A 7,081-nucleotide genomic window follows, 5' to 3' on the forward strand; every position below is an offset into this window, starting at 1 on the left:
GGGAATATTTTTCCTCCGGGCTCACGGGCATTCTAGGATATATATCTCGTACCTCTGCGGGTCCGGGATTCTCAAAATAGGGCAGTACCTGGCCACCTCCCCCCCTACTTAGGGATCTGTCCTCCTCCTTAATAGATGGACGCTGGGGATTCTCGCCTGTACTAGAAGGTCGGGCTCCCTCATTATAAGGGGGCGGGCTTCGCGTAAAAATGTCATCTAATAATTCATCGTCTGACTCCCCAAGAGCTCCCCAATGCTTACTCTTTTCTGTCTTTTTCTCTCCCGCAGAAGGGGTACTCGCTGGCATCATGGGAAACAGACCCTCAACAATCATGCTCTGTCTCCACTGTTTCATCCTTTTATCCCTGGTCTCCTGTTTCAGCCTTGGGTACCACTTGGTCAGACCTTTGTCCAACCGGGGTTTCTCTCTTTCAAAAGCCTCAATCTCCCATTCCTCTAATGCCTCATACTGCGTTAGTCTCGGTCTGGGATGCAATTCATTCATTCGGGTTCTCAAATTAAATAAAATCCTGCCATTGAAAGTACCGTCTAACGGAAAAGCCAATATTCCGTCATCTTTTGTGTACTTCACCCAATTTTCCAACCACACACAGGTATTGTACCCTCGATCAAACATCATGAACGAGGCAGGAGTATTCGGTGGCGGGACAATAACGCCCTCTCTGGATTTAATCGGTTTGTCCGTTTTGAAATAATTCTTTACCCTATTTACAAGGGACATCTTTCTCTTAGTCCCGTACATAATATCGTATCTCTTGGCTTTCCACTGATCCCTTTCAAACCCTTGGCTTCTTGGATCGGGTCTAGTCTCTGGAGAATACGAGTGCCACATACGATTTCTACGCTTAATTCTGTTTACAAAGTTACCTCCAATCAGAACGCGTCTTGCAATTCCGTGCGACCAATGAGGTGCACGCGTTCAAATAATTTCGGCCAATGGGTGCGCGGCCCCTTCGTGAGACTGTCCTCACGCTCCGGCGCTTCACCCCTCCTTTACAATTCCAGCCCCGCTACCCACCCGCTGTTTCTACCAATCCCAGCGCGGCACAGAGTGACGTCAGAGACGCTTCGCGGCTGACTCCCTCCCTTCACAAGGTAACGGAAACTTTCTTTCTTTCTAAAGTGCTCAGTGCTTGGTTATTTTACAACGAATACACATTCGCCACAGTGCTCAAGTGTCTAGACAGGAAAGATTTCTTTTACTGCAAGTAAACTACTTCCATTTACTTTTCACACGCTGCGGGTAGATCTCTTCCGCCTACCCTTCACTCTAGCATCGGTGAACCTGTTATTCCCCTAAACTCATCCACTTCTCCGGGATATATCCGAGTCTAAGGTTTCCCAGCGGACCCCTCTGCTTTCACCAAAGCTCCGAGGAACCTGCTATTCTTCCGATGTGACCCTTACTAGGTTACGCCACTATGGGAATTTTGCCAATGAACCTCGTTACTGACATTTATTCACACATGTATTCAGAAAAAACCCTAGTTAGTGCTTCCCGGTTATCCTAACCTGCACCTAACTTTCCTTAAGCCTGCGACCTCAAGGCAATGGATTCTATTCACCACTTGCCTTTTCAATTCCCCGGGGAGTTCGGACAACAATGAACGAGACGGTTTACAAACGCATGGATTAATACATATAACAATATAAGAACAAGAATAACAATGATAAAACAATTCATGAATTTCAAAGCAGCGTATTCACAAGAGAATGATCAGGTCCCTCGGAACGGCCGCTCTTATAGCAGCATTAATATACTAGCAGCTACCGACTTAACTAGTCTAACTAATCCTGCCTAACCTTTAACTAGTCCCTAACCATCCTCTGCTAGCCAGAAAAACTGATAGAGCGCGCGAGGTCACCCAACCAATAATTTCGCCGTTTCCGGCTTCGGGCCCATATATTTCAATTCACAATATACATTGACCGGGTGACTTCACGGGCTGCTACCAATTTGTGTGAATTCCCTACTGTTATTCCTCAGCGTACCCGACTTACCATCCACCGACACGGGTACCTATGACCACAACGGATCAGGGAGCTAGCTGTAAAGGAAAGGCAGCAAAATACAAACTCAAAATGACATTCAATACTGTTGTAAATGACCACGGACAACTGGAAGTTTTAAAATCTTTATCTAAAGTTCGTTCTCGGTAAGCATAAGATTCACAAGAATAAGACAATCAATAATCAAGATAATGAAAAGTACATAACTATAGAGAAATAAAGTCAGGGTAATCATGGAAATGCTAATATGCGATGCAACAGAAAACGCTATGGATTCAGGGTAAAAGTTCTTTAGACAGTTTAAGTAAGGCCGTTCTAGACCATATCAGAAAATGACAAACTGCAATGCAAAATATGATTTCTAAAAGGTAGGGTAACATGGGAACACGTTATGAAATTATGCAAATGACTTTACGTTTCAATAGTTGCGGCAAAAGCATGGAAAAATCAACATGTGCAAAGGTGTCTCTTTATTGAAGCAAAAGACAGAAAAATAGAAAGGTGCAAGTTTAAAGAGTTTAGAGCAATATTTACCTAGACTGGTGTGGAAACCAAACCCTGGCCACGGGTCAGTTAAGGACAGGAAACCCTCAGGGAAGGATACCCCTCAAAGGACAGCAGGTGCAGACTGGACACCCAGGACAGGACAGGAAACCCTCAGATTAGGAATCAGGACAGGACCTCAGAACAGGACAGGAAACCCTCAGGACAGGACCGCTCAGGACAGGACCGCACCCGCAGTTTGGAAGCAACGCCTGCGCTCCACCCTCTCTGCAGCTATCGATCAAGACCCCGATTGGGTCAGCGAACTCCCAGCAAAGTGCTCCGCCAGCACTTTAAGGTTCAGTAGAACCTTAGTCTATGGTCAATTTCGGACAAAGTGCTCCGCAGCTCTCTGTATCTTCAGTCACCTATTGAGTGCGATGGGTCAGTGACAGGTCAGCTAAACCAGACAAGTCGGACAATTTCCCTAGGTGAACCCAGGGTAGATATACAGTTTGGGGACGGTGTACCACCCCCCAATGTTGCAAAGTGTCAGAATCCCTCAATTTGGATTGGTCCTAAGATAGGATTTGGGTAACACACCAATCAGAACACACTATTTGGAGGCCTTATTTACATCTCAGGGCACCGCCTAGCAAGATTGGGGTTTCCATGAGAAAATTGCGCAGAATACAGGGAAAGAATACATTTTAGCAACATAATAGAACAATATCGTGATGCTGCGGGGCGAAGGTGCTGCTTCCCAGGGTGGCTTCTGGTATCAACCTTCTTTGGCAGCAATTCAATCCCAAGATGGCTTCTGGCGAGTCTGCGCACAAGTACCCTCCAAGATGGCTTTCGGCTCAGTCAGACCCCCATTCCCCGCGGTACATGCAAAGTAAGCGAGAACAAATTAATACATAGAAATAACATTATGAAAACACATCACAGGGTTTGTACTTTCAACTTATCACTAAGAAATATACTTATGCAGTGTAAATGTTAGCTACATATATACGAGCACAAGAGCAGTGGCACGAGCAGTACCACGTTACTGGCAAAGCTATGCATTACGCATGCGCAACTATTTCCCTCCAAACCTGCAAACACATCAGGACACGTGAGTGTGACTGACGCATGCGCAGACACTTATTTCAAAGCAGCGGCCATTTTTATTGACTCAAATAAATCGTTTTAGTAAAACACATAGGCAAGCTTCGTGGACCTCGTTTTAAACATAAAATAAACGTTAGTAAGACGTACAAATTATTACTTAGTTACACATGAACGAGGTTCATGAATTCGGCAAGTCGCAAATGCGAAGCTTTGCTTCATCAAACCCAACATGTCAGTGTCTTTTTCACCAAATGCTTTAGGGAAAACGTCAGGTGACGCGAATACCTTGTCTTTGTCCCATTTGTCATAAAAGGTGGTTTCTGTGAGAATACTGATCGGTGAGCCAGAGTGCGCCATAACCTGCAACAAAACGTTATCAATAAAGGCATTGCAAGTGGGACCTTTCTGAGCAGTGCTGACAGTGTTACATTCACTGGTGAGTACTGCGTTGTTAATGGACTCTGATGCGGATAGGGGTTTTGCTGTTCCTACACACCAAATGAAAATGTCCAGTCTTCTTACATGACAAATAAATGTTGCCATTAGCTGGACATCCCACATTATTGCTAAGGTGGGTCCTGGAACCGCATGTATAACAAGCGGTTTATCCCAACTTTATGTTCCCTTTCTGTGCTTTTCCTTTGGCATTCAGAACGCAAGCAGACTCTGGTGTTGTCTCTGTGATGGCATTGACTGATGCTTCAGAATTTGAAACCTTCGAGGAGCTTCGGGATCTCTCGATACTTTTTGCGAGATTGCAAACTCCAGTGAGAGGGGGCCCCAGGGGGCCGGTCATGTTTTGTTACGTCACCAGCTGAAAAGCCCTCCTCGATCCGCTCTTTAACCCAATTCCAAGCCTCGCCTCCATGATGGGGAAACAAGCGCCTCATAAGAAGCCATCATTGAAAGAGTTAATGAAGCGTTCCGCGCGCTGCCAGCGGGGCTGGATTCATCACACCCGGGCCGTGCCTGAAAGAGCTCCGCGCGCCGCAAGCGCCGAGCAAAGGGTTCGAAGCGCTTTGAAAATAAAATGTAGAAGTAGCAATACTGCTTCACCGTTAGTAATGCTGTGTGCACTTTATTTCTGATTCTTGGCTCTGGCTTATATTCAGCATACGCTGTGTTCTGTAACCTTCTTAAGGGTGCATTTTATCGAGTAGCCGCGTGGGTGCAGCTCGCGCTGCGCACAGAGCAGGGCGCGTTTTATTGGTGAGACACACTGTGGGGTCAGGCGGGGCAGCCTCTGGACACAGCAGGGTTCACATCCTGCCTGCCCTGTTTCTTCCCAGCCTCCCACTGACCCACCTCTCTCGTCCTCATTGTTGACTCTCCGCCGGTGCAGAACCTCGTCTTCCTCTCGCAGGTGCGGCTGATCCTCCTTGTAATCATGACTGTGACGAATCAGCACTCAGCTGGCTCCATAGCTCAGGGGTTAGAGCACTGGTCTTGTAAACCAGGGGTCGCGAGTTCAAATCTCGCTGGGGCCTCTCATGTTTTACCCTGGGCGTTATTTTCTAGAGGAGAAGTTGTCCATGTGCTGAGTTTGCCACAAAGTAAAACAAGCGCTTACAATGCAATGCTCTCGGCATTATTAAAAGGTAGAGCTATTGGCATTGCTCATGACTTTTTTTCTTTTTTTTTTTAAACATAAATAAATGGTATTGTCATTTACAACGGCAATAGGTGAGCATTAGAGAGTAGTAGAGAGTATTCGCGGACACAGAGCCACACACGCACACAGAGCACCACACACACACACGCAGAGCCCCACACGCAGAGCCCCACACACACACACAGAGCCCCACACACAGAGCCCCACACACAGAGCCCCACACACAGAGCCCCACACACAGAGCCACACACACACACAGAGCCTCACACACACACACACAGAGCCTCACACTCACACACAGAGCCCCCCCCCGCACACACAGAGCCTCACACACACACACACACACACACAGAGCCTCACACACATACAGAGCCCCACACACACACAGCCCCACACACACACAGAGCTCCACACACACAGAGCTGTCGCGACTAGGACAACGCAGGCGCCTGTCACAAATCAGAACCAGATAACAGAAAGCAAATGGCATTGGTTGGTTAGAAGCACAAGTTCAAAGTCAAATTCAAAGGTCGGAGCCTAAAGGGTAAAAACATAGGTCAAAGGTCAGGACAAATGAACATAAACTTATACCTCAGATAAAATAGAACGTGGGAGGCCCAAACCGAAAGAATCAAAATCTAAAAAATTTCCCAAACAAAGGTGACTGCTGAAACATTGGTAAAGGCAGCAAGTGTGGTGGGAGAGACATGGGAGGGGCGAGTCTGGAAGCCCGGGAGGGGCTGGCAAAGCGCTGATGCTGGCGCTCTGGAAAGCCGAGGCTGGGCGGGAGCCCAGATGTGCGAGGGAGGGTCTGAGACCTGTGCGTGGGGTCGTGGTGAGGAGAAGGGAGGGGGCAGGGGCCGAGCCGTGGGCCAGGATGCGGGAGGGTCACTCAGTGAGGGTAAAAAGAGACCACGATAGAGAGGCCGTAGGGCCACGGGGAATGACCAGGCACCCGGCCAAGACACCTGCTGCGAAGAGAGCCACCCATTTGGAAAGTGCGGCAAAGCGGGTTAGGTGCAAGGTGAATAGGGGCGAGGGGGGCAGAGGACACTATATTACATTTATGAGAACATTACTTGTGCAGCTGTGGCACCGGGGCCCAGGGGGGTTGAGAGGGGCCCACTTTACTCCAGTTGGGGGAGGCGGGCCCATTTCACATCCTTGCACCCTTGCTGGATGGGTAGGGGGCGACTAATGGGTGAGCCCGGGTCAGAAATACATCTATACTGCAAGGGAGACGGGCCGACGGGGAGAGGCAAGGAAAGCAGCAACTTTTTGGGTGAAAGGGACGGGCCGTTCAAAGAGAGGGCAAGGCCGAAAGAGGGGAGATGGTGCTGGTGACGGGTAAAAGGGGGAGCCGGGCTAGCGAGACAGGAGTATAGAAAGGCGAGCAGAGACTAGTGAGAGGGGGCGCTGATATAGTAGAATGAGGGCAGGGATAGTAAGGGAGAGGGAGGAGGCGGCTGAAAAGATATGCAGATCATAGTGAGGGGGATGGAGGCGAATGAATATGAGAGAGAAGAGACGAGTGCGTGGAGGGAGGACAGGCTGCCGAAAGCAAAACGCGACCCAGTGAGAGGAGCAGGAGACAGATGGGCGGAAAAAGAGAGAGCGGGGACTAGGGAGAGGGGACCAGCGGAGGAGAAAGAGAGGAGGGACAAACGAGGGACGAAGATAATGGACTGGTGTGAAAGAGAGCAGTGTGCAGGCACTGGTGAGAGCGAGGGACAGGCGGACAGATATTAACGAGGGAGAGAGGACAGACGGACGAAACGGAGAGGAGGGTCGAATTTGGGGGTAGGGCGGCGAGAGCAGACTGGCGAATGGATAACTACA

At 48.7% G+C, this 7,081-nt stretch overlaps 1 non-coding gene across 1 annotated transcript; it reads left to right on the top strand.

The window, feature by feature from the left end:
• Positions 1 to 5,044: 5,044 nt before the first annotated feature.
• Positions 5,045 to 5,117, top strand: TRNAT-UGU (transfer RNA threonine (anticodon UGU)). The gene has a single exon. It is a non-coding gene; the product is annotated as a tRNA-Thr (tRNA).
• The last annotated feature ends 1,964 nt before the right edge of the window (positions 5,118 to 7,081 follow it).

This window comes from Lissotriton helveticus, chromosome 1_2 (assembly GCF_964261635.1).
Source record: "Lissotriton helveticus chromosome 1_2, aLisHel1.1, whole genome shotgun sequence".
In the NCBI taxonomy this organism is placed as follows: Eukaryota; Metazoa; Chordata; class Amphibia; order Caudata; family Salamandridae; genus Lissotriton; species Lissotriton helveticus.